General features: G+C 39.6%; 1 long non-coding RNA gene across 3 annotated transcripts; it reads right to left on the bottom strand.

The window, feature by feature from the left end:
* Positions 1–55: 55 nt before the first annotated feature.
* LOC127071358 (uncharacterized) lies at positions 56–26151 on the bottom strand. Of its 3 annotated transcripts, none has more exons than XR_007784982.1 (3): positions 25658–26151; positions 25472–25579; positions 56–381 (listed from the first exon to the last, which is right to left on the bottom strand). It is a non-coding gene; the product is annotated as an uncharacterized LOC127071358 (long non-coding RNA). The 3 variants fall into 3 exon arrangements; XR_007784981.1 differs by having other exon boundaries at positions 25676–26150; XR_007784980.1 differs by having other exon boundaries at positions 25680–26146.
* Between the last annotated feature and the right edge of the window lie 1521 nt (positions 26152–27672).

The raw sequence follows: 27672 nt of genomic DNA, 5'->3' as shown, positions 1-27672 counted from the left end.
GTACGATAAGAAAATGATAGGATATATCTGGACTGAGCGACCATCGTACTATACATACTATTCAAAAGTCGTTTATTGGTCTAGGACTACAGTTCGAAATAGAGGACGGGATTCTCGATGGTGGTGATCGGGATGCGGGGCGTCGGGACGGAAGGTTAGAGCGGTCGTCGGGTCAGCAACACCATGGCCGCCCTCTATCCCACTTTCCATCCTCCTATCCCTCCCAACACACCCATTCGCCCTTCCTTCCTTCCTTCCTTCCTTCCTTCCTTCCTTCCTTCCTTCCTTTCTTCCTATCTTCCTTCCTGCCTTCCTGCCTTTCTTTCTTCCTTCCTGCTCGACTGTAAGTTCTTGCGTTTCTTGTCTTTCCCCTTTATATTTCTGATAACAAACAGATATTATACTTACGTATATTTTTCAAACGACAAATTAATTTGTAATTTTTCTTATCACCAACCAAAACGATAATTATCAGTTTAGCTTAAGGATTGAATTTCTTTTAACAATAATAATATGTTCCACGTTAAATACTACGATCATTTTTCTGACGTCGAAGAAAGCAGTTTTTTTTTTTTCTAATAAAAAAATTCCAATTTCTCGTTATATAAAAATTCCAATAATTCCGTCTTTTCTAGCTCGACCAAACGTTCTTGCGACTATGTTCGTTTTATATATATTTTCGATAAACAAACGAGTAGATATTTATATATATTCAGTAGATTTTATATATATTCGTTGGGCAACAAATTTATTTGCAATTTTTTTTAAATCATAATCATCATCGCGATCAATTTACTTTAATCTACTTTAACAATAATAAGAATTTATATTATTGATAACAGTACGTTGCAAGCGAAATATTATGAACAGGCTATCGATATTCTTCCGTATCTTTTAACAATGATTGTTTTCGAGAAAGCTAACTTTGATCAAACCTAAAGTTCTTGTGATATTGAAGAAAATAGAACAGTTCTTTTTTTATTCTTTTTTTCCTTTTTTTAGCGTTATATAGAAATTCCAATAGATCGAGGAAACGAGGATCAACCTTGCCCAATATATATAGAAGATTCATCGATTTTCGATATATCTTGTTAACAGAACGATTATCGTTTCGATCGTTGCCGATAGCATAATTCTTATCCAATGGCTTAGCTAAACCGCTTGCAAACAAGTTTGTGGAGGAGGTATCGTCTGGGACACCCCTTTTCATGTAGCTTCGTACGTCTGCTCGCTCGTCTTCTTCTTTAGGGGTTCGCAACCCTAATAGTAGATACTTAGTTTGAAAAACATGTCGTCGAGACGATTATAAGTTTCGTGTTTTTGCACGAGATTGTAGAGATAATAAATATACAAGGACAATTTTTCGAAAATGGAGTCGGATGATGGAAAAAATTTTACATTTTTGTCTTTCTCGTTCAGGATATAGATATATGATAGGCGTAGACGGGCGAACGCATACATACGTATAAAATTTAGCTGTGTAAAAGTAAATATAATAATTCCAACGAACAAAGTCCAACGAAACTAGTTATAGCGATCCCATTTATAATTCGTATTACTTTCTCGTTTAAGCGAAGCGATTGAAATCAATGGCCAACCACCAACGTGAGACAGACAGTATCGTTGTATTTCTTTTTTCTTCTTCTTTTTTCCCCTTTCTCCACTTTGTTCATTTTTTCATAATCGACAGTGAGAGAGAAAGTATCGCGGTGAAAAATGCGATTGAAAATAAGACTTTGAGATTGTCGTGCCCCTTAAGAGATACGGATAGAATCGTGTCCATTTGCAAGAGAGCAAATCGATGAGGGAATATACCACGGACCTCGGTGAATCCTGCGTGGGCGGTGCAACGTTTTATCAAGCGAGCTCGAGTGAAAAGGGGGAGATAGATAGAGAGAGAGAGAGAGAGAGAAAGAGAAAGAGAAAGATAGATAGATAAACAGAGATAGAATGAGAGAAAGAGAGAGAGAGAGATAGTGATAGATAGAGAAAGAGAGAGGGAGAGAGAGAGAGAGAGGGTTTTTCGCACCCCCTCCAGTCGCGACGTCGGCTCTTGGGATTTTAGAGGGGGAGACTGTGCACGCTTACTACGGTGGAGGGAGACTCGTCTGCTGGAGGGGGTGTCTGGGTCAATCCCCTCCAGTCTGGGGGTTCCCAAACCCAAACGCATTTCCCGGGGTTCGCAAATGCCTGCTAAAACTGGTGACTCGCTTTGCGTTTACGCTTGACGGCCCTTTCGACCGTTCTGACACGTTTTCACGTGACAGGCTTCAGTGCTTATGTCGATTATTTTACGAGTGAAGATATAATCTCTTTGAAAATAGAGAGAGAGAGAGAGAGAGAGAGAGACAGATAATAAATTCGATTAAATATTCGTTTATATCGTTTATATCTGAAAATAAATTTGCAAAATTCTTGTACTTCTTTCTTTCTTTTTTTTTTCTTTCTTTTTTTTCCCCTTGAAAAGACGAATTAATCTTGAGAGTTTGAATCGGCTTAATTCGCGATTATAAATATAGTAAAAAAATGAAGAAAAAAGAAAAGAAATGTGCAAGATTCAGGACTCGTATTGAACTTAAGGGACATAGACCGATCGATACTCTCGCAAAATTGGCTGACACTGATTCCCCTCGATTCGTCGTAGCCATCGATGAGTCACCGTGGCTCGGTGCCCTTCAAACGATTCTACGTATGTAGGTATGTATATATATATATATATATATATATATATATATATATATATATATATGTACGTACATATCGTATGTCTTTCGCCTACCTATGTTTCTGAATGCGTACTTACATTCATACATACGTATATAAAGATTAGATTTTTAAGAAGTACCCTTTCTGCTTACCTTGAAAAATAATGTTTCTCTCTCTCTCTCTCTCTCTCGACGATCATTCGAATTCTTTGAAACTTTTAATTTCGAAATAAAAAAGAAAAAAAAAATCGAAAGTAACATCGAAGAAAGTTAAATCAATCTAAGACTTTCGTTCTGACGTTCTCTTCCGGTTGGATTGCTGCTATGAGACAAAGAGAATCCATATATATATATATATTTATATATATATATATACACATATTATATAGAAATAAAAAATAAACACAAAGAACAAAATAGGAAGGTGAAGAAAAATATAGACAGAGAGAGAAAGAGAAAGAAAAATAGAAGATAGGTAGAAACGGTCTCTTTACAAGTAATAAAAGGACGCGAAAATGAGGCGAGAAGCATAAAAGTGGCACAATTGGTTCAGTGGGGCGGTGCCCTGCCCCGTGGCCTTGGCTCGGGACAGTGAACCCCGTTGGCCATGCGAAACGCGCGCCACGAATCGCGCGCTGAGTCGCTCGCGAGTCGCACGCACCCGTTTTGCAGGCGCTCACGGTCTGTGCCATGGGTTCGCGCAAGCACGTAGTCCAGACTCGCAAGCTCTCGACAGGTTGCTCTCTCAGCAAGTAAGAGAAAGAAAGACAGAGATAGACGGATAGATAGATAGATAGAGAGAGAGAGAGAGAGAGAGAGAGAGAGAGAGAGAGAGAGAGAGAGGGAAAGCGTTCACCCTCTTTACTTCCTCAGCGTCTCTCAAACGAATCGTCTCTTTTCTATTCAAAGAAGAAGGAGAACTCGATCTTTTCGGAGATCGTGACCTTAATTCAAAACGCGTACAACTTTTTCACAACGTCGTCTATGTAATAGAAGTAAATAAGTACGTACATACGTATGAATGTATGTAGGTATGTATGTATGTATGTATTTATTTAGAATTCCAAAGAATTCCGCTGGTGCAACGATTACGGATGATCGTGTAATCGTTCGTTAATTGCTTTAAGTATTTCTATATCTCGATAATGTAAATTAACGATCGCGGATTAATCAGTATTAGATGTTTCTATTACGATAAAAAAAAAGTATATATATATGTATAGAGGGGGGAATTGATTGATCCAGAAACTCTGATGAGTTCCAGGAAGACGCCGTTAACAGAGTTGCTCTTCGAGGAGACTCGTTGGAAGGAAGGATCGGATCGAGTAAACTTGCTTTCGATTAAACTTCCTCTCTCTCTCTCTCGATCGATCGATCGATCGATCGATTGATCGATTTTGTCAATGATATGGTACTTCAAATTTTACTCTATTTTATCTTATCCGTATCCGTTGAAACATCTTTGCACCTAATAATTTATCGTATCATATTCCGTGATTTTTTCGCAAAAAGCAGGTTAATCTACTTAAAACAAAAAATTATTCTTTCTCGCTCTCTCTGTCTGTCTGTCTGTCTGTCTGTCTGTCTGTCTGTCTGTCTGTCTGCCTATCTGTCTGTCTCTTCTTGTCTTTCTGTTGTTCCTCACCCTTTTCCTCTTTTCTTTCCTTTTGGTGCTCGCAGCTGTTCGCAAAGCGCCGGCACGTCTTCGCGAGAGCCTCTGGCCATTGCACTCAACGATCTCCTATCTCCGTCTCACTCTGAGCGGGTTGATGCACGCGGAATGCAGGCGAGAAGGGCCGAACATTGCCGAGTTGGTCCGAGCTGAACGCGCTTGCTGCATGCAGCTGCAACGGTCACGGAGTTCGATGCACTCGCGACGACCGAGCGAGCACCAGCAGCAGCCCAACGCAGCAGCACTAGTACCAGCAGCACCAGTACCTACCAGCACCACTAGCACCAACACAAACGGGCCAGCAACGAATGACTCAGCCGTTGCACGAGGGATTCGACCTTGACCCGACTGCACGTAGGTGCATCGCACCTTCGCGCGCGTTCTCCTCTCGAACCGATTCCTTTCCCGTGACGTTCGATCTTCGATATTTTTTTTCCCTTGCTTTTTCTCTCTCTCTCTCTCTCTCTCTCTCTCTCTCTCTCTCTCTCTCTCTCTCTCTCTGATGATCGTATTTCTTTTTTTATCCTTTTTGTTGGTTTTTTTCTTCTTTCTTTTTCTTTTTTTACCATTGACTCGATTGTCACTCGATTGTATATCGATCGTGAATTACTACGTACGTACGTGATCTCTAATAAAAAAAAAAGAAAAGAAAAAATGATTTGATTTTTTTTCTCTTTGTTTTTGTTTTTTTTTTTTTCTTAGAGAATTACGATTCGACAAGTCTTAAGTTTGCGGCATCGCGGAGCTCAGAATATTTGTGAGATTCTTCTTCGAGTTTTTCGTTTAGAAAGTTCATCGTTCTCGCAACTTTTGCGTGGCATTATCGAGATTTATTACTCATCGAAAAGCCTACTTCGTAGCTCGTCGAACTGGCTGGCTCTTCTCCTTTATTTATATTTCGTGCTACGACGATCGTTCGATAAGCGTCTCTCTCAAGGTTTGTTTTTCACTTTTTCACGCGTAAAGAGAGTCTCGCGCTTACTGTCGAGCAGAAAAGAGATATAGTAATAAAAGTGTTTTACAAAGAGATAGTCGGACGGGGTTTGCAACGTTCAATTGTACTCCTAATGCGATCTTATTTTTTATCTTTTCGATTCGTATGATAAATTGACCTTAAGATCAAATTAATTGATTCAATAGAATGTTCATTATATCGTTCTAATCGACATTCAGTTTTTTTTATTTATTCTGTCTCTCTCTCTCTCTCTCTCTTTCCATTTCTCTTGCTTTTTTATTTTTTTTTTATTTTCGATATCCCACAAAGCGAATTGTTTTCCGGTCATCAATGACTTCAATCTAGATACCTAGCATCCTTTCTAGCGTGACACGAAGGACTTGCATTATCGTAGTTACGCGCATACATAGTTCAAAGTGTGTTGTCCTCGGCGATCGGGTTCAACGGCTGCGACGGACGAAGAACGAGACAAAGGCCTGAAAGGCCCTACCAACCTCGGGGTATCTTTATAGAACACAGTGTCATCGACACGCCACAGGGTGTATCCATTGTAAAGGTCAACGCATCTATTGCGGATAACCTCATCGGCCTCTGTGCACTCGTCGAGGAAAGAGAGAGAGAGAGAGAAAGAGAGAGAATATTTAATTCTTGTCACGCGTTCGCGACTCGATTTACGTTCGGTAAAATGCAAAAGATTTACCTTGAACTCGAACGATTTACTTTCTCATCGGTGATACCTTCGAAATTCCAACGACAAGAGGTAAGATAGATCGAAAAGAAAACGTGTAATTTCTTACTTCTTTTTCTTTTCCTTTTTCTTTTCTTTATAATCGTTGTACCGATCGTAAATTACAGGCACGTACACGAAATTACGTACTCGAAACTAAAAAGGTTGCAGCAATTTTTTTTTTTTTCTTCGAGCGAACGAGGGACAAGAAATTAAAAATTCAAATTAAGACTCGGACTCGAAGTTTTTCTCGTTGTAGTTTACATCGAAATTTGACGAAAGCGTTAATCGATAATATATTAGATATATTGTTAGATATGTTTTAGATCGTTAGATCCCTTAGATTGGTACCGACTTTGAATCTTTTCCCAAAGCGATAATCATCTCGAATTATCACGGTCCTTGGCCTTTCATATCTCAAGAGACGCGGAGCAAGGTTACTAGGATGCAAACAGCAGCGTCTCTCAGCGATCTCTTTTCCCTTGGTTTTCCTACGTTAAGGTATTTATACATCAGGAGGGATGTATTTCGGTCGACGAACGCCCGATGCTACCACGCTGAGCAACGGCAGAGTAGAAACGACGACGACGACGACAACGACGACGAAGACGACGACGAAGACGACGAAGACGACGACAACGACGACGCTCTTAACCTTGAACCGATGAACGTACTATCATCCAACTGCTGTGTCCTTAGTTATTCCTGGCAGTCACCCTGAGAGAGGATGATGTCGCCCATTACTTTCTGGAAATCCCCAAAAATTTCTTTTCCCCGAAAACTTTTTATTTCGGACTTTTTATTCATTTCAAGGCCGATCGTTTATGAGTCCGATCGAACTTGCAACGCGATTACAGTTTCAAATGTTATGATTCTAAATTATTTATTATTCAAAAAAAAAATATATATATATAGAGAGAGAGAATAATATAGTTTTTTTTTATATATATATAATGAAAGAATCTATTCGAATTTCTGTAAATTTTCGTCGATTTAAGAGCCAACCAGATGGATCATTTCTTTACAAAAGAGTTGTGTACATTGGCTCGTATTCGGAATCCGGTGTTTAGGGTAGAAGAGAGAACATCATCCTTCTCTTGTCGGGATACTTAAACGTGATCAAATATAGCCGTACCGTAGGATCTTTTGATTAATAAAAGCAATTTAACGTCGTTGAAGTTGGAGGACATTTGAGGGATAAATGAAAAATGATGAAAAAACGATGTTCCTATGTCTTTTAAAAAATCTATATTAAGAAGCAATAATCGAGCAAAGGATCGAGCAAAACGACATAGTCTCGAGATAGTCTGGACGTCATAATTCTAGACATTTGTCGATTCGACTTCGTAGTCGAGCTATCGATTGCGTGCAACGAAAGTGGGGTTGAGTAATAAGGCTAACGCTCCGTAGAGAAGGGTGTCGCCCGTCGAGAACAAAGACCGTCTGCGTAAAGTCAAAGTCTAGTATATCTAGCGAGCAAGGTCGTCTACCCTTTCGAACTATCTTTCCAAGTTCTTTCAATCCCTATTACAAAGAGTTGGAAGATATGAAAATGATTATACATACATATACGTACGTAAACTATGCAATTATGGCAGCATCAAAATTCATTAGTTTTAGAATTGAATCGTCGAATAGATATTAGTACGTACGGATTAAAAAGATACATCCCTTTAAATCTCGTAAAGAGAGAGACTAAACTAAATGTAATATTAAATTATAACGACATAGCGACGTGGTCGGCAATCGCTTACAAGTTTCAAGAATAAATACATCGATATAACGTAACCGGTGTATACATAATTTCAATCGAACTTAAATTGTAATTCCATAGGAGGAATTGATTGGAAAATTCTTTAAGTCGATAAAGAAAGAAAGAAAGAAATATAATGTCGACTAGCTTTCCGACAGAGAGATATTGAAAAGTTTGATCGATTACTGAAATACATGGATACCTTGCTAAAGACACTTACAAGAACTAACAATAGCTATTCGTTTTATACTTTGAAGATATTTTATCTCCTCCTTCTTTCTCTCTCATTTTTTTCTCGCGCTCCCTACTTGGAAATTTCTACGACGATTCGTTAGAAACGTCGGACAGAGGTGACTTTGAGAAGAGGAGGATGAACTTGACTCTCCTAACGTATCGTAGATTGCCCACCACTGTCATCGTCGTCCATGGAAAATATGAAAGTCGAGAATGGCGGGTGGTGAGTAGAAGGTGGAGAGTGCAGGGTGGACGGCGGAGGGTGGAGGGTGGAGGGTGGAGAGTGGAGAGTGCTGAGAAAGGAGCGAACGAGGGTCGCGACCGTAAAAGGAGAGTAGGGGAGGATGAGGGAAAGTGCAATGTCTGTCTTCCCCCATATACACTCCGACGGCCATGGCTGTCGCTCACACTCGAGGGAATGCATATAGAGGGGTTGGGGTGTGTTGCGTGAGCTCGCGCATACGCGACAGAGCTTCCTCTCAAATCTCTCCTCTTTTCTCCTCTTTTCTCCTCTTCTCTCCTCTTCCTTCCTCTTCTCTTCCCTTCTCCTCCCCTCTCTTCCCTTCCCCTTCCCTTCTTTCTTCTTCCCTCATCCTCCTCATGGCTGGGTCTCGCAGACGCCGCGACACCGGTAAACACGGTGCTCTTGAAAAATAGAACGCTCGTTAATGTATTCAAAACGGATCGCGTCGTCGTGTCGAAGAGACACGGATGAAAGGGCAAAAATCCTTCTCTCGCACCCTCTCATATATCCTTTTCCTTTCTTATTGCACATGCTTTAACATCTCGAAGTTGCAATTAACGTGCTATGGCTATTCAAGACGTCGGAGAGAAATTTATTCTACCTACACCTGTTACAGGTGTACAGGTTTATTTCATTTCATTTCGTTTCATTTTATTTTATTTTATTTGATTATTCGTATCACGTTAATCAATCGATGTAATTAAGCTGCCGCACCTTTGAACACTTTAGTTCTATTAATACGTAGCTACAGCTGTAATTATGGAAGAATCTTTCTTAAATGCAGCGTTTTTGTTTTTATTTCTTTTGTTTCTTTCTTTTTAATCTTTCGTTTATGATCCTTGCGGAAATAAAAGCTCGACGGATCGAAGAAAGAGAAAGAGAAAGAAAAAAGAAAAAGAAAAAAGAAAAGAAATATTTCTTCTAAACGATCAAGGATTTGATTTTACTTTGGAACGGGGGCATTGGTGCCATCCAGACTGCCGCATCGAAATGTCGCAGCATCCTGAGATGGCCAGAGAGAGAAAGAGAGATAGAAAGAGAGAAATAAAGAGAGACAGAGAGAGAGACATAAGGATAGCAAGAGGAGGAAAGAGGAGGCCGAGAATTTTCTTGGCGCTATCCCAAGAGAGTTGAACGTACCATCTAATTTTACGTGCACTCGTACAACGATGGAGCTTTTCACTCTAGGTCTAGTGCAAATACCGCGTGTCCTTCCACCGAATTCGAGCTAAAGGAAGCAGCTAATACTTGAGAACTCTCATTCTCGCGTACCAAGATTTAATGTTTCTCGGAACGACGAGTAAGAGAAATGAAATGATTATTTTACGAGAATGAAGATCGTCTTTCGGTATCTCTCTTCGAAGAAATTCATTATAGTCTGTAATTGGTTATTATCGTTGCTAATTTCTTACGTGATCAAACGAATCTCAAAAGATAATCGTCTGGATGAATATAAAATTATAATTGTCAGCGATGCAGAGTTAGTTATCTCTATCGATCGATATGATAAAATAGAATGGAAGCCAAAAGAATAAATCTCTTCCTCTTTTTATATATATATATATAAATTCAGCGAATCGCATCCGTCTAGTTTACCGATGGCAGCCGTTCTGTTTCTGGTTTCTGTAAAATCGATCATAGAATATGAGAAAGGCCGCAAAGTTTTCTCCCTGAGGGAATAAGAAATGCTGTCGGAAGGTCGTGAGAGAAAAGGAGGAAGAGGAAGAAGAAGAGATAAGAAAGAGGAGAGGAGAGAGGAGAAGAGAAGAGAAGAGAAGAGAAGAGAGAGAGAAAGAGAGAAAGAGAGAAAGAAAGCAAGAGAAAAAGAGAAGGTAGTAATCGAGCTAGCTCCCCATCCCTCGGAGAGTCCTCGTCTGGCTTCTGGAAGAAGGTTGTAGGGTGGCGTTGGTGGTATAGTTGGCGTTAGTGGTGGTGGTGTTGCTGATGCCGCCGCTGTTACTGCCGCTACTGGTGGCGATGTTTCTCTTGGTGGTAGTGAAGAGAAGCTAGAGAGAGGAGGTTGAGGTCGTCGGCGCTCGCGGGAACGAGGCATTGACCTCCAGTGAGTTAGGATGTCTGCCGGTATTGATTCGGTGACTCGGTGCAGCGGACTCGGGGGCGGTAAAACGGGAATACCGGGATGTCGAGGAGGGTCTGGCTGAGGGACGTGAGAGGAGAAACGAGAAGGAGGACGCGAAGGGAGACGCGCTTGGCGCATCCAGACGAGGACCAACAGCGTTTCCTTCTCTCCTTCTTCTACTTTCAGAAAGCTCCGGAGGAAGTTCGAGGAGGTTTGAGGGTGCAACGTACTGGGGCAAACTTTCCCCTTTCACCCTCTTTTCTCCTCCGTCGAGCCCCTCCCTCTCTTCCTCTTCCATCGAGTCCGACGAAAAGAGAAACGAGCGTTGGTTGTCGGCAACGATGCTTACCAACTTGAAAGACCTATTAAAAAATCCTTCGTTCGGGGACGAACTGTTTGGAAGGATACGGGGGTGGAAGGGAGAAAAGGGAGCCGGCCCATCTTTGTACGATCGTTTCGACGCTCTTGTCTACTCTCGAGAGTAGAAAGAAATCTCCACTCCGTTAAAATATCAACGTTTCTGGAAAATCCTGCTCCCCGACTCTCGAGCGAGCGCCTATTGTTCCTTCGGAGTGAGCGAGTATTATGGATCGATAAAAAAACAGAGGGTTCAAAGAAGTACAAAAAATAGAGAGAAAGAAAGAGAGAGAGAGAGAGAAGTAATGCCGGTTTCCATTTCTTCGACGTCTGGAATTGGGATCGATCGACGTACATACATACACCGCGTACATACATACATACGTACGTCATGCATGCATGCATACACACGTACATACATACATATATATACATACATATAAACATACGCAGACTTTTATGTCGAACGAAAGAGACTGCAACTCGTGTACGTTTTGGTTGGTTGGTCGGTGGTGAGGGCGAGTAGTACGGTAGGAAGGAAGAGGACTGGGAGGGAGGTAGCGCAGATCAGGGGTAAAAGAGGGATGGAAATGGGAATGAGGAACAGAGAGGGAGAAAGAGAGAGGGCTGTGGTGCAACAGGGAGGTAAACGGTAGGGCAGACGAGTCGATCGGGGGACGAAATTCTCTGCACAGACAGGATGGCGGCACTGGGGCGAACTTTCGCTCTCTCGTGCTGCATCGACGTGCTACTATGCCACTGCCACGCCCCGTAACGCTTTCAAAATCGGTTATTCGTAACTTACAGTTCGTATTTACGATAAAGTACGACATTTTCCTGCAGGGTGATACTTAGATATTATATATGTACGTACGTATATATTATATTTATCTATATTCGTTCGAGATCGATCGTTCGAACGTAAGGTAAAAATTCAAGTTTCATTTCGAAAAAGAAAAAAGAAAAACGATACCTCCTTATATCGATTGATTAATTACGCGTTCCTGAAAATCATCTGGACGAAACGTAAAAAAAAAATCTCTTGGAACGGAAAGAAAAGACGTAATGATCGCGGTACGGTTGAATTTTCTTCGCGTACGAAACGAGCCGATTTTGTCGATTTTTTTCAAAAACCAACGTAAATAGACCGTATCCTGTTCTTCGGTATTTAGTTCGAAAATAAAAGCGTGGATAATCGATCCTGTTCAATCGGTAATCGCGATGAAATTTCCTTTAGTGTCGCGTATATCGAATTGATTTTTAATTAATCAAGTTTATGGGAGAGACCTTCCACTCGAGGTCTTCTCGTTTGATCCCAGTCGCTGTGGAATTTGATTTGCATAAAATTAATTTCTACGTATCACGTAGATATCCCTGTCTACGTTTTAAATTAATCAAACAATTTTCAATATATCTTTTCGTTATCTCTCTTTTCTTTTTTCTTTTTCTCTTTTATTTTATATAGTAAGTTACTCTTCGAGAATATATTCAAAGAAAATTTAGCATAAAATGTATTCGTACGTTCGCCGTCTTCTTTGCGTGTCTCATTTTAAAAAGTGAAAAGAGAATAATGCGTCGAGAGATAGAGATAGAGATAAAGATAGATAGAGAGAAAGAGATGTGTTTGCCGAGTAGATAATTTTTCGTGAGGAAGACGCGGAAGAGGAGTATGTCGGTCGTGAAAGATAATGTTGATGGTTTCGGCGATGAAAGGTTCTCTTCGACAATGAGACGACGTGGCAGGGAAGTGCATGCATAAAAGGGGCTGCCTGCGAAGATGGTGTCGGTGGAGAGAAGCCCGGGGGGGCTTGGATAGAGGCAGAAAAAAAGGAGGAAGAGAATGAAGAAAAAGAAAAAAAAATAAGCGACAGAGAGAGAGAGAGAGAGAGATGGAGTGTTTCACCGGGAAGGGTTGTCTGTCTAGACGGATCGTTGTTTGGAGTAAACTGTGACCGTGAATCGATGTCATATAGCGGGTGACTAGAAAGAAAGAATTTAATCTTGATCTACTTTCAATTATTCGTTATAATATATATATAATAATAATATATCGTTATATTATATAATAATAATAATCAGTAAGCATGAAAAGATATGTTTCACTGATTAACGTAAATCGATCCTTTTTCTTTTCTTTTCTTTTCTGTTTTTTTTTTGTTTCTTTTTTTTTGGAGGGATTAAGACATCTACGATACAGCGTATCGTTTAGAATCGATGTAATTTATATCCATTAAAATTTTCTAAGAATTCTCTCTCTATCTTTCTCTTTATTTTTCGTATCAGACATAAATCAGACTGACCAATTTCCGAGAGCACTTCGATCGGCCAAGATTTATGGATAAAGTAGTTATTATCGTGGCGATAATACGACGTTACATGCAACGAGCGCAGTTGCACGCGATATCGCGAGTCCGTCGACTTCAAAGTAGTCACGGGGTCATTAAGCTTCGAGGCCATTGTACGCGATACGAATTTTTGTTTCTCAAATTTACATATTCAAATGAAACATCGTAAGAAATTAACACTATAACCTTATCGCTTCAGAAATCTCATTTTAGCGATACTATTGTCCGATCTATAGTCCGATTGTTTTAATCGTTCTTTCACCGTGAAAGTAAGTTTCCTTTCGATTTCCTACTTAGCAGAGCGGTAAATTAACTCATGTATTTGATTCACGTTTAATATTATTATAATTACATCGGATACGTGATATTTAAGAGAAATCTAAACTCACAATTGGTATTTAATTGAAGATCAAAATAAAAGACATAGAAATGTTGTATACTCGCTGTATAAAATTGAGTGATTTAAGTACGTACATACAAACATATATACGTGGCAATAAACACGCGAGAGAAAAAGAGTAGTTAGGTAGAAGAGAGAAAGAAAAAAAGTGAAAAAAAAAAAAACAGGAAAAAGAAAGTCGTAAATCGTTACTCGACATCGTTACTTCGGCACCCCTTTCGTCGAGGGCGAACGAATGAGAAAAACCACCATGGGCAGACACAACGAGCATAACGGGGAATATCAATGTCGTACCCAAAGTAAAAGTGCCTACGCGAGACGGACTAATTGCACACTTCATACTCGCTCGAGAAGAAGCGAGATTTCTAGACGACAACCACCCCCTAACCCTCATCCCTCTTTCTCTCTTTTTTTTTCTCCTTTCCCTTTTCCACCCGATATCCCTGAACCCTTGTCGCTCGTCCACTCGTCCTTTACCCTTCGTAGACCCATCGTCTAACCGAACTAGGTTGAAGTCATTCTCTCTCTCTTTTTTTTTCTTTTTCTTTTTATCCTTGTTTTCCCTCTCTTTCTCTCTCTCTCTCTCTCTCTCTCTCTCTCTCTCTCTCTCTCTCTCTCTTTGTAATTAGCAAGTAACTGGATTTGTTATTCTCCGTAATGGAGGTTAACGACTGACATCTGCAATTGAAACGACCCGACTATGATTACGCACGACGACAAGTACAGACGATGAATATGATAGTTTGATTTTTCGAGAATTCCTATCTTTATCCAGTTAAACGTTAGAATATCTCGTGTTATCTTTCAAATCGTTACATCACTGAATCCGACCAAGGACGATGTACGTTTCTTTCTTTTTCCCTCTTTTTCTTATCATTTCTTTGTTCTTTTCCTTTTTCTCTGGTTTAATCGGTATCAAAAAATTCTTTCGATTTTTATCAGTAGTTTCGGTATATATCACAGATTAAATATAAGTAACGAAAAATATCGGCTAGTACGTTCGTTCGAAACAAAATCATCAGATCCTCCCTCGTTTCATAGGACATACAACTTCGTACTGGGCAACCCTTTTCGCAAGAGGGCCCTCGTATACCATTCATTATTATTAACGCTCGTGTTATCGCGCGGAATACAGGTATACCGTATAGGAAAGGTCGATCGACGATGACGAAGGTGAGGAAGCGGACGGAAAGAGAGAAAGAGAGAAGCAAGAGGGTGGAACGACCGGTTGGCATAAATTGGCAAGACCGCTCGATGCACCCTCGGCGCCTACTTCATCCCCCTTCATCTAGACGTACAATACAATATCACGAAAGAAGAGAAAGAGAAAGAAGGACAGAAAGAGAGAAAGAAAAAAAAGAAAGAGAGAGAGAGAGAGAGAGTGAAAACGAAATATTCCGTCCATCCCGGACGTTTAAGTATTCCTCGGACGGCATTTGGGAATCGGCGGAGAGGTAGGAGAAACGCGACGATGAGGAAGATGGTAGGGGTTGTTCGATGGTAGGGGTACTAGTAGGGGAAGAGAATGAAAGCAGCAGGAGACGACAGACAGAGGGGAGTACGAGCTTGAGAGTAGTCGATGGCTCGACTCTTGCAAAAGCCTCGACTCCGTTTCCATGTGAGGGTGCAGACAGGAAGGGGTGAGCAACCCCTCGTCGCCGTCTGGCGCATAGGCGTAATGCAGCGTAGTATGACGCGCCAATGACCCGGTCAACCGTTATCCTAACGCGGAGAAACATTACTTTCTTGGCACCTGTCCGATTTCCTTTCTAACATATTATATATTATGTTTGCATTATCGTCTTTCCTTGTCTTTCTTTCTTTTGAAGTTTATTAAATCCCCCCTTTTTTCTTTCCTTTTTCTTTTTTTTTCGTTTTTTTTTCTTGGTGCTAACGTACTCGCAAAAGGGACAAGGACGTTATAAATTAATAAAAGAGAATATTATTCTTATACGTCGAAAGATACGTAAGGTAATTTTATAATTTTCGATAAAATGCATTTGCAGAGGGAAAAATGAAACTCGTTGCAGCATGATGCGCCAACGATAATGATGATACCTGCGGGACGGGGGAAATAAAATGCAGGCTACATAATCCGCATAGCATCTTTGGCACCCGGTCAAAGTCCTTAGACGAAAAATAGAGAAAGAATGGTTGAAAAGTCGAAGGGTTAGATCGTTAAGAGAGATTACTCGAACGATGACTCGTGACTCGCCAGTTTTCAAGCACCCCTTCTATCGTATATATGTAACTGCGATCGCACTCGTCGAGCCAAACGAGCACGTTTGCATCCCTGAACATAGACAGAGAGACAGAGAGACAGAGAGAGAGAGAGAGAGAAACGAGAGAGAGGTGTGCCGGTTTTGGGGTGGAACGAGGTGTGTTTGTGCTCTCGTCTAGGATTATGTTCGAGTATGTGTGTGCGTGTAAGTACGAGCGAACGCGAGTACTCGTACGTGCGATGCGCGCGCAAGCACGGTGCAGTGGAGGTCATCCACCTGAAAGGTCGGGGTCACACTCGCGGTCGTAGCCCGACGCTCTGACACTAGAGGGTGCCTTGGGAAGGAGAATCGAATGAAAGGGTGGGAAAGCTTCGAAAGGTAGGGGTGGTTATCGCCATAGCAACAGTCGCACAGTCAAGGCTAGACCATGGGCTCTCCTGATAAGTAGAGTGGGGGTGTAGTATATACTACATGTAGTATTACACTGTGTGCGTATTCTTCGTTTCTTCTCGTCTGCCTTCGACTCGTTCGTAGAAGGAAGAAAGGAAGGGGTGTTGGTGCGGTAGTCGGTGCGGGGAGGGAGGGAGGAAGAAAGGAGGAGCAAAGCAGAGTGGTCGGACAGAGAACGGACGGGCGCGTAGGCGACAGAGAGGGTGGTAATGGGGTGGGTAAAAGTAGAAAGAGCGGACGAACTACGCCGTTCCAATTTTCAATAGATAGATAACCTCCCTTATTTTCTTCATTGAAATCTTTCATCGCCGAAATTATCTAATAATTTCCAATACGCGTTTCGTTAATATCTAACGATTTATTAAAAATATCTTTTTTTTCTTTTTGATTTTATTTTCAATATGATATTCATTTTTAATTATTTACCTTTTTGTTTACGGATACTACGAAATGTAATATTATGTAAGTTAAATTGGATGAATAATTTCGAGGAAAGCTCCAGACGGGTACGAAATCAAGAGACGTGTTTAAAGTGATTACGAATATAATATTATCTTATCGGTGATTATACGGTACACAAATTGAATTCTATGAGTGCGAGATATGTATATATATATAGAAAGAGAGAGAAAGACATCGAAGTACGAATAGTAATAATGCTCAATTATTTTCGATCGCTTAACGATCTTTCATTCGAGAAGGGGCGGTCAGTGACATTCAGACGCGAACGATCATCGCGATCGATGATCTCGAGAATATTAATGCCGACAATATAAGGATGATAATCGACTTTACACGCGAGGGGAACGGATAATGCATAGTCACGTCGATTTCGTTGCGTGACGTCACCATCGACCGTTCGTTCTCCCTCACGACACGCGACTATTTCTCTTTGACTTTCTACCTCTCTCTCTCCTTTTTTTTCTAGATCTTGACCTACCGTAAAGACGTAACACCATTTATCTTTGCCAAGCGTTCCGGATTAAACAAGTATCGAAAAGCTAACTGACATTTCCATAATAAATAGTCGAGCGATCATTTCAGATAAAGTCAACGAGGATCAACAAGGATCAACGAGGATCAACGAATACTTGTATCAAGTTTTACGCGAACATGTCGAAGGACAACTATTGAACTCGGTTCTGTCTTCGATCGAGATATTGAAATATTTCTTCTTATATCCTTCGAACGTATTAATTTCATTTATTTATACGATATTTCTGCATGATCCATTGACGATTTACGAGACGTATATCATCCCTTGTTTGTAATTAAACGATTCTCTCGTTTAAACTTACGAGCTTTAGATATAGATACATACACGCATATACACACACATCATATCGTTTCGAGCGATCCCATTCGTATCTTTATCTGCCTTCTTATTTGTCTTTCAAATAATCACTTATTAGAATTTGCGTTATTTTTGTGAAGGAAAGAAAAAAGAAGTGGAATTGAAAAAAAAGAAAAGAAAAAATCTTATATACGCGTATCGAATAAAAATATATAAGTTCGCAGTTAAATATATATACATATATATTTAAATTATAAATACGTTGTTTATCGAATCAATCGTTATTGAGATGACATTCTTAAATTTTTCAATCGAACGATAAGTCTTCGTATACTCGATAGAAATCTATTGATTTTCCTGAGTGATCCATCAAAATTTTATCCTATCAACGGATAACTACGAATTACAAATTCGATTTTTGTGTTTTTTAATACCCGAACAACGAATCCTTATATTGCATTATTTAATGAGACGTTTACGACGGCGAGCGATTCACGTGATAACGCAATATTCAATGTCAAATCCAGGAAATCTTTGATGATACGCCGACGATTATTCGCCGAAAAGAATTTTCGTCAAATTCTTTTGTCGTAGGTCGCCTCACAAAATTCGTCGCTTATGACGCGACGTGTATTCAACAAATATATACGTATGATGTACGTGTAAGGTATACGTGCATTTACGAGTTTATTAAAACATGATGGCGAAAGATAAAAACACGACGAAAAATAATCAACGAAAATAATATTCAGACATATCCTACATAGACGAAATACATATTTTCATCGTCCAAACAATGTTATAAAAGATATCATCGAAAGGAATTTAACGTACCATATAATGACCTATTTTTCTTTCCTTTTTTTTTTAAGAAATTTATCTTTATTTGTAATATAAATCAATTTTCTAGAATTTCACTTTTTTTCTCTGTGCTGGAAATATTTATTCATATTATATCGAAAACAATGGAGATAACGAAAATGGTCAAGTTAAATAGGACACCTTATACACACATATATGTGTATATATATATATATATATATATATATATATATATATATATATATATATATATAGACACACACACACATACGTATACATAAATATGACGTTATATATTTGCGTTGACAAACGATAAAGGCTACGGGGTTAAGGAAATAAAGCATTGATACGAAATGCGTGTCTGAAGATACGATATCTGACGACCGGTAGGAATCGTCCTCTAACCGACCGTTCTACGTTTCGACATTTTAATGTTAACAGAAATTATCACAGGTGATACGGCGCCGGCTTACGGAACGTTTGCGTGCCTCGATAATTTCGAAACTCACACGGAAAATGACGACTCCTTATTTATTCTCATTGAATCCATTAAGTACGTAGCAAGCGGTAGAATCAAATCTTTATCGGATCTATTTGTGTGAATATTAAAACCGACTTTCTTATTAAAATATTTTAAATCCATTTTAATATGCCGAATAAAAGAGATACGATCGAACGTAAATAAAATTCTTTTTTTCCGTTCCTTGCATTTTTTGTTTCCTTTTAATCGTACAAAAAAAGAAATAATAATTAAAATTACAAAAAAAAAATTACAAGTAATTTTCCCTCGACCTTCTCTTTTCGTATTATTAACTTTATAACTCGTTTGACTCATTATCGAAAATACGTATCGTAAGTAAATCATTTCGATTGATTGTACTTTCGTATCCGCCATTGGAATTCAATTAATAAAATATAAACGGCAATGTATATACGTATGTGAAACGTCATCGTTTCGAGGAAAAGGAATTTGCAAGTCTCGTCACGGACACTTTATGAATCGCCGACGGACTATATTATTTTCCTCTTAGCTAGCCTTTCCTAAGTTGATAAGTATGTTCAAGAATGCGAATGTATCTATATATGTATGTGTGTGTGTGTATATATATATGTATATATGATCTAAACTATCAATAAACTTTCTAAAAAAATCAAGATCGCGTAGTCAATTACCTCCAAACATTTGAAAACATTTCGATCGAATCGCAGATTCGAGAACTGAAAATTAAAGCGTAGTAAAGAAAGCGAATCTCCACCTGTTATTAGAATTATATTAACTTTCGCGACTAATTCTTAACACGGTTCGTTAAATACGACGCTAAATTCTACGTTGGCTTTATTAACACTTGACACGCCTTTTGAAATTGATATCGCATGCATCGAGATTTAATTTGATATAAACTCGATCGCAAGGGTTTAACACGAAAATTTTTACTTGCGACGGTACTAATACGTTTTCCTGTTTTTCTTTATCTATATATATATTTCAAAGCATTTCGAGTATAACAATAAAACAACATGAGAATAATAAAAATTAGAAACGTTCAAATATATTTCATAAAATACGAAAACGAATCGTTTTTCGTATTATCTAAATATGATTGGTATATATAGATTTAAAAAAAGGAAGTTGAGATAGATAGACAGATAAATCGTGAGAGAGAGAGAGAGAGAGAGAGAGAGAGAGAGAGAGAGAGAGAGAGAGGGAGAGTAGAGTGGGTCAGAGTAGCTCTCTCTCTCATTCTCTCTCTCTCTCTCTCTCTCTCTCTCTCTCTCTCTCTCTCTAAGGGCTCGGAACAAAGACCGGTTCTCGTATGAAGGTCACTAGTTCAATGGCGCCTATATACGCCAAGAGAAGCTCCTTGCCGAAGGCCGTTTCACTTTCGTCGAAGGCTACCAAAAACCGTTTCGAACGTCTCCTCGTCTTCTACTTGGCCAATCCACTTGCACTTTCCTATCGTCAGGTTTAAGGCTACTTTGTTAAAAAAGAGAGAGAGAGAGAGAGAGAGAGAGAGAGAGAGAGAAAGATCGTTCGTTAATCGGTTAAGCAACAGAGATAGAATATATTGAAAGAATCGGCAACTTTTACATACGATAAGAAGAAAGTGTATCGCTCGTTTTTTTGACGATAAAATGTCGAAAGATCATTGTAAGGTCATTGTCGTTTAAATACCTCGGATAATAGATACGTCGTTATCGACGCGTGCAATACTATGTTTATATTATCTTCTTTCCGAAGAAAATTATATTTAAAAAAGATATTGTATATCGATAACTCGTTAAAAGGGAAACTAATACGGATCTCGATCGCTTGAAATAAAATATTATTGGAAAATAATATTGAAAAATTCTCTGGTTATTTTCTTTCTGAAAAGAAAAGAGAAGAACAAAAAAAGAGAGAGAGAGAGAGAAGGAGAAAAACTTCAAAATATTTAAAATATATCGAGCAAGTAGATATATCTGATGACTTGATAAAAAAGAATGAAACAAGAGAAAAAAGAACTAATGCAGAATCGGTCGAAAAAAAATATTGAGAATATGTAACGTAGAAGATGATTAAAAATATATATATATATATATATATATATACACGCGCACACACACAAATATTACTAAAAGACTAAGTTCTTCATCGAACCGAATTAAGAATATATATCTATATAAATGTTTTTTTTTTTTCGAGAAGATCGAAAGTAAAAGTAAGATCGAAGAGAGTTCTTCCAGGAGATAGAGTTAAAAGCAGAGAAAGAGTTTCGCTTTCTTATTACGGCGACTCTCACGCGACTCATGGTGCTACCTCTCTCTCTCTCTTTCTCTCTCTCTCTCTCTCTCTCTCTCTCTCTCTCTCTCTCTCTCTCTCTCTTTCTCTCTCTCTTTCTTTTTCTCTCTCACGGCAAGTTTTCAGGACCCCCGGTGATCGCGATCCGGTTTCTCTCGAAAACTCTCCTTTGCGTTCTCGTTTTCATTCGAGCGATCGCCATAGGCACGTTCTCGTGGAGATCGAAAGTGGAGAACGCTTTGGATGACCTCACCGAGTCGAGTAAGGTCATTGAACTTTCGCTCGTCGAAAGTGGACGCGGATATTCTCTCTCTCTCTCTCTCTCTCTCTCTCTCTCTCTCTCTCTCTCCTCTCTCTCTCTTTGTCTCTCTTTACGTTTGTCTGCCCGTCTATCAGTCGTTACGCTTTTCTGATCTCGAATCGTGTCTCTATTCTCGAAAGTGATTTCGCGTTTTATCTATTCCGATATGTACAGACAGTTTTTACACGGTGAAAAAAAAAATATTGCATCGAATTCAAAAGTAATAGCTAAATAAGCAAGTACTCGAGCAGAATTATTTTAGTAAACAATATTAATTCGATGAAAAGATCTTATGATTTATAAAGAAATTATTATTATTATTAAAGTCGATATCTAACATAATAATGATATGCTTTCTTAGAAATAAGATCTATATCGTCTTTTCTAGATATGAAATGGTTATTCTGGTTTATAATCGGGTAGATCCGATACGATCGTATCGTTTAAAAGCCATATCCACTGGTAGTACATGAAACAAGGAAGGCTTTCTCCGAGACGACCTTGAGAGCCGGTGCTTCAGCCTCGAAGCAACGTGAACTTGAACCAGTCTCGGTTTCTCTATTGCATTCGAGGAGTGTTTGCTTACCTTGCAATGTCCTTTCTCCTCTTTTAATTTCAGATCATTCGTACGATCGTTTTTACTCGATCTTAATAGCGATACCACTGAAGGTATTTTTTGATCTAAATATATACTTAGATGCATGCACTTGTACACGGATTAGTTTCCTTGTATGATAGTTAAACAAAACTAAAAACTTATCTGTCTACTTCATTACCTCTGATAAATCTACGCGTTAAAAAAAGAAGGAAAAAAAAATATATATATATATATGTACACCTTGATAAGTCTATACGAAGAAATTATTTACGAGCAGAGAACGTTTATCTCATACTCGAAATTAATCGAAACTAATCACCAATGTATAAATAAAACGATGTACAAGTAAAACCATATTGAAATTGTTCAGATCGATTTGGAATAAAGAAAATAAAAGAAGAAAAATAATCAAAGTTTAATCACAAAAATCATTCGTATAGAGTCCAGATAAATCATTGAAAGGTTCCCTTATATAAGTACTTATTTATGTATTTACCTGCTGCGTAAAATATATAGCGAGTTCTTAGATGAACGTGTATTTACAAGAGGGGGATTTCTCTCTCTCTCTCTCTCTCTTTCTCTCTCAAAATTCGAATGTCTGAAGGGTAGTAGGTATGTTCGAAAACAGCAAGCGTGCAGAGGTATTCTGTAAATAGAGCGAACACGCGAGGAGGACCTCCTTTGAGAGTAAACCGACCTTGTTCTCTCTTTCTCTCTCGTCTCTTGTACTCACATGTCACATTCTCTCTCTCTCTCCCTCCCTCTCTCTTTCTCTCTCTCTCTCTTCACACATACAGAGACACAGAGAAATGCACGTACATATATGTATACGCTTTCTCTCTTTCCCCTCTACACGTTACGCAGAAGCTCTTTCCCACTCCTGGTCCGGCTCGTTATCGCTCTGGTTTTACCCCTACCACTCAGCACCGTCAACGTTCTTTCTCTATTCTAACTCATGCGTGCTATAACACGTCTTGTCCCTAACCTAATCCAACGAGAGACGGGCTGAGCTATACCCCGCTCCGCAGGCAGTCGCGCGCTACATTCGGACCGGTTTGATATGATTCAGGTCCATCTAGATCTAAACAGCTACGCGCGATCCACGTAATACGACTATAGGAGCCAGGTCCACCATTCCCCTCGAGTAGAGAGAGCGAGAGAGAGAGAGAGAGAGAGAGAGTCCGCCCGACCTCTCCGCGTATCATTACAATAAGAATTTCTTTTTCTGTTTCTTTTTTTCTTCTTCTTTTTTTCCTTTTCTTTCTTTCTTTCTTTTTTAATGTTTCTTTTTTCTTCTTCTTTATTCTTTTACTTCTTCTTCTTTTTCCTTTCCCTTTTCTCTTTCTTACGGTTAATATTCATTACATATAAATATTTGTTCGTCTCTTTCCTCGCAATCTCGCAAATTTCTTTTTCTACAACATATCCTTTGCAGAAAAGCATATTATTTTTTGTCAACATTTTCTTTTTTAACGCCTCAACAGCTTGCAATCGAGGAGAATGGACTTCTTTTTTTGTTTTATTCTCTTTCTCTTTTGTTTCCTTTTTTCGACAAGTAATTTAAAATAATTATTTTGAATGAATTTCTATTGGCTAAAAGAGATTCAATGCGCTGGATTAGCCGCGAAAAAATATTGAATTCGATCGAGGTGTCCTCTAAATATACCAACGTCGAAAGCTGAAGTCGAAGAAAGAGAGAGCTACGAACATTCACCGAAATTATTATGTTTGCAGATGACGTGGCTGACGTCAGTCGACATTTCAACACGGACGTACGATAGCAATCAACGATTTCTTTATACGGCGATCTTGAAAAAGGATTAGTCGATTCGTAGTAAATGTCATGACGCGTATGGGTATCTTTGTCACAAGTTGAAAATTTTAAATCGATCAAGGGGTTTTTGTTTACGGTGATAGATCTGGAGATCGAACGCATCGATCGATCGAAAGTTTCACCGGTTGATCGATTCAACGCGAAGAAACAAACTACATACGTATACCGGTCTTCGATCGAGAGAAGAGAAATCCTTGACCTCTCACGATCTAGAATGCCCTTAGAAGAACGTTTCCACTTACAAACGTTTATACCCTAACACAAATGAAAAAATGTCAAATGAAAGGATTTAATACCTGTTACCATTAAGCTCATCAAGTTTCATTCATTTCGTAAAGGCATTCATAAGGATGAAGGAAGAAGGGTTTGATCCCTTAAAGATTAGGCTCGTCTGTCCCTCTTGAAACGTAAACTCCCGTTCAATTGTCAAACTAGTCTCGTTTCAATATACGTAACGCGTAGCGAATATAACATTTATTTTTAGATCGAGCTAACAGATATTTTTAAATATCCATCTATCTGAATTTCTAAATTCCATGTAGCGATTAAAACAAAGCGTAGCGATCGAAATATATTGTATACTAACTTTCTTTTCAGACGATTTCGAAATAGCTTAGATCTAGAGAAGAGGATCGATTCTACGTGGGTTACTTCCATGAATCTTCTTCTTTGTTTTTTTATTCCGTTCTACCTTGCAAATCAAACGAAAGAGATTCGCTCGTTATTTAATCGTATTCGAAATCGATAATTCGATCGAGTCGCGTATTAATTGCTCTTTTCAACGAAGGATTACAATTGGAAATGTCTGCTTAAATGAAGCTATGAAAGATACCTAAGCGTAGGAACGAATTTGATAACGCTCCTCCTCGATTTCGAAAAAGACTCGGGTCAAGTTCCAAGCGGTCTCTCTTCGATTCGATCGAATCTCGGATCGAAGTGGGAGCGCTCGCCAGTAGATACGTCGTTGCATCGAGATGGATGGATGGTCATGGAGAGTGCGTCGAAGCGGGTTGCGGGGGCTGATCGATAAAAGCGGCGGCGGTCGGGTTCACGAGCCTCATTCAAGGACAAGGCCACGTGATAGCGGCCGCGCAACCGCGCTCGCGCATTCGACCACCCGTGCCTATCGGAGCGCCGTTTCGACTCACAATCAGTGCCGTATCTATACTTTGACGGGCCAAGTCATTCGACCTCCAAAGATACGTCATTTCCCAACTCTTTTGTCTTTCCTTTGTCACTCTTTCCCTTTTTTTTTTTACTTCCTTTCTTTTCTTTCCTTTTTTTACTCGAATACCGATCACGGACTACATTACTTTTTTTATCTTTACAGAATTGCGTAATAAACGAGGCAATGAGAGTCGAATCGTTTGTATCTTTTTTTATAATTAACAATCGCTGAACTGATAAACGTTCTTACTACTAGCATTACCGAACACGTCGATCGTCTCGAGTGATCGAAGATAAAAAAGGAAAAAGAACGAGAAAAAGTCCGATTGTAGAAAGTAAGAATTTGGTAGATGCGAGGGGTTCGACGATCGATGCGATACTGTCCTGGTCGGACCGATATTCGTAAAATCTGTCTCCCCAAACATACTAATACTTTTCTGTACTCGTGTTCCACTTTCGTCGTCTTTACTCGCCTCGACGAGTTCTCGCGGGAAACGAAAGAAAATATTTCATATATTCTTGCAACACTTACCTGCATAAGTTGCTTCTTCAATCTGTTAACTCTTCTTCCTCTAATAACCGGAATCGGAGAAAGGAGATTTATCGTTCGGTAGCCTAAGAAATCCGATATCGTTCTGACCTACGAAGAGACAATTTTTCAGGTTAGGTTACGGCATGAAAAAAAGAAGAAGAGGAAGAAAAAAGATGGTCGGTATACCTAGAAACATATACATACGCACACAATAATAAAATAAAGCCGTTGGATTTGATCGTCCGTCTCTCTCTCCCTCTCTCTTTCTTTCTTTTTCTCTCTCTTTCTCTCTCTCTCTATCTTTCTCTATCTCTCTTCTCTCTCTTTCTCAAGAAATACCGAGAATGTCAGTTAGGAGTGTTAATAAGGACCGGGCCGAGAGAGAGAGAGAGAGAGAGAGAGAGAGAGAGAGAGAGAGAGAGAGAGGAAGAAAGGAAGAAAAGGACGGTAAAAAGGAAACGAATTTTCGAAGAGAAAAAGGAGGGAGGCGGTGAGCGGTGGGGGAGGAAGGGGGAATGCGTGCGCTCGCTAGGAGATCTCTACGAGAAATACGTGGCGTGGGGTCAGTGTAGTAGTCGTGCGTACATATCACGCAGCAAATAAGTGTAGAGGAGAGCTCGTGCGATAGTACAATGGTACACCATATATGCACACACGTATACATACATTATAGACGTCATATATCATATACATATATTAGTAAGTAAGTAAGTACGTGAGTCCGACGTCGAACGTATAGGTCGGGAGCTAGCTCGCTAGCTGACATCGAGAACGAGACCGAACGAGCGAGCGAGAGAGCGAGCGAACGAGCGAGCGAGAGAGCGAGCGAGAGAGCGAGCGGTGGAGGGGGGAGGGAGGGAGATAGGTAGATAGGTAGGTAGGTAGGTAGGTAGGTAGGGAGGTGTAGGGAGGCAGAACGCAAAGCAGACGCGCTTATGCACGGCGAATCGGTCGCCTCGTCGCGTCGTTCGCGACTCGGTCGACCACTCCGATCGGCGCACACTCTCACTTTCGTCGGCGCCGATGACGGTACTCGTCGTCGTCGGCTTCGTCGCCGCCCGCGCACGAGGACGAACGACGTGACTACTATTTTTTCTTTCCTCTCTTCTTCCTTACTCGATCAGTACATCGGTCCGTTTCGTCGTTTCATCGTATTTATCACGTGGAGATCGAAAAAGAAAAAAAGAAAGAAAGAAATAGAAAGGAGAGAGAGAGAGAGAGAGAGAGATTGAAGTTAGAAACGAAGTAGAAAGACAGGTTAGCGAGTAAGCAAACGCTTTCTTCTTTTTCTTTTTCTGTTTTTTTTTTGTTTTTTGTTTATATATATATATATATATATATATATATATATATATTTTGTTTTTTTATCAACAAAGTTTTTTTGCCCACGAGTAAAACGTGGTGTTGGTGAGGGTTGATAGGAGATGACGAGCGATATCGATAAGTGATCGTACGTTTCTATAAGAACGTTCTCGGGTAATCGGAGACAAGATCGAAGGAACGAGATTTTTTTTTGAAAGTGATCGTTTAAAGGAAAGAGAAAAGAATAGCGTATGCTCGTTATATATATGTATATACATATATGTACATATAGCAGAGAGAGAGAGAGAGAGGAGGGGAGGAGGCAAAATTGGGTATAAAGTCTGATAGGTTGTCGTGATCGGTAAATCACGTGAAAATTCGTGGGGAGGGGGAATTCGCGTCCGGCAACGAGAAGAGCCAAAGCGACCGTTGTTCTTCTTGCGTACGAACGTTGAGAAACTGTCTCTCACGCTGTCTCTCTCTCTCGGACTCATTCTCTTTCCTTTTCTGTTCTTTTTTTCGGTTGCTTTTCAAGGAAGAGATCTTGTCGCATGCGAGAAGGAAGAGGGGAGAAATAGGAAGGAAGGAAGGAAGGAAAGAGGAAGAAGAACAAGAAAAAGAAAAAGAAGTAGTAGAAGTAGAACAAGAAGAAGAAGAAGAAGAAGAAGAAAAGGAGAAAGAAAAAGAAAAAGAAGAAGAAGAAGGAAGAAAAACGAATATCAAAAGGAAAAGTTTCCTTTTTCTTATCTTTCCTTTATCCTTTTTTCTCGTATTCTCGTCGATTCGCCGAACAGAGAGAAAGAGAGAAAGAGAGAAAGAAAAAGAGAGTCTTCGGTTGCGCGCGCGGTTCGTCCTCGCGGTGGCCCCCGTGGGAGCAAGAGCGGGAGGTGTTGAGGGTT

Source organism: Vespula vulgaris, chromosome 21 (genome assembly GCF_905475345.1).
Source record: "Vespula vulgaris chromosome 21, iyVesVulg1.1, whole genome shotgun sequence".
Taxonomy (NCBI): Eukaryota; Metazoa; Arthropoda; class Insecta; order Hymenoptera; family Vespidae; genus Vespula; species Vespula vulgaris.
This window is presented reverse-complemented; position numbering and strand designations above follow the sequence as displayed.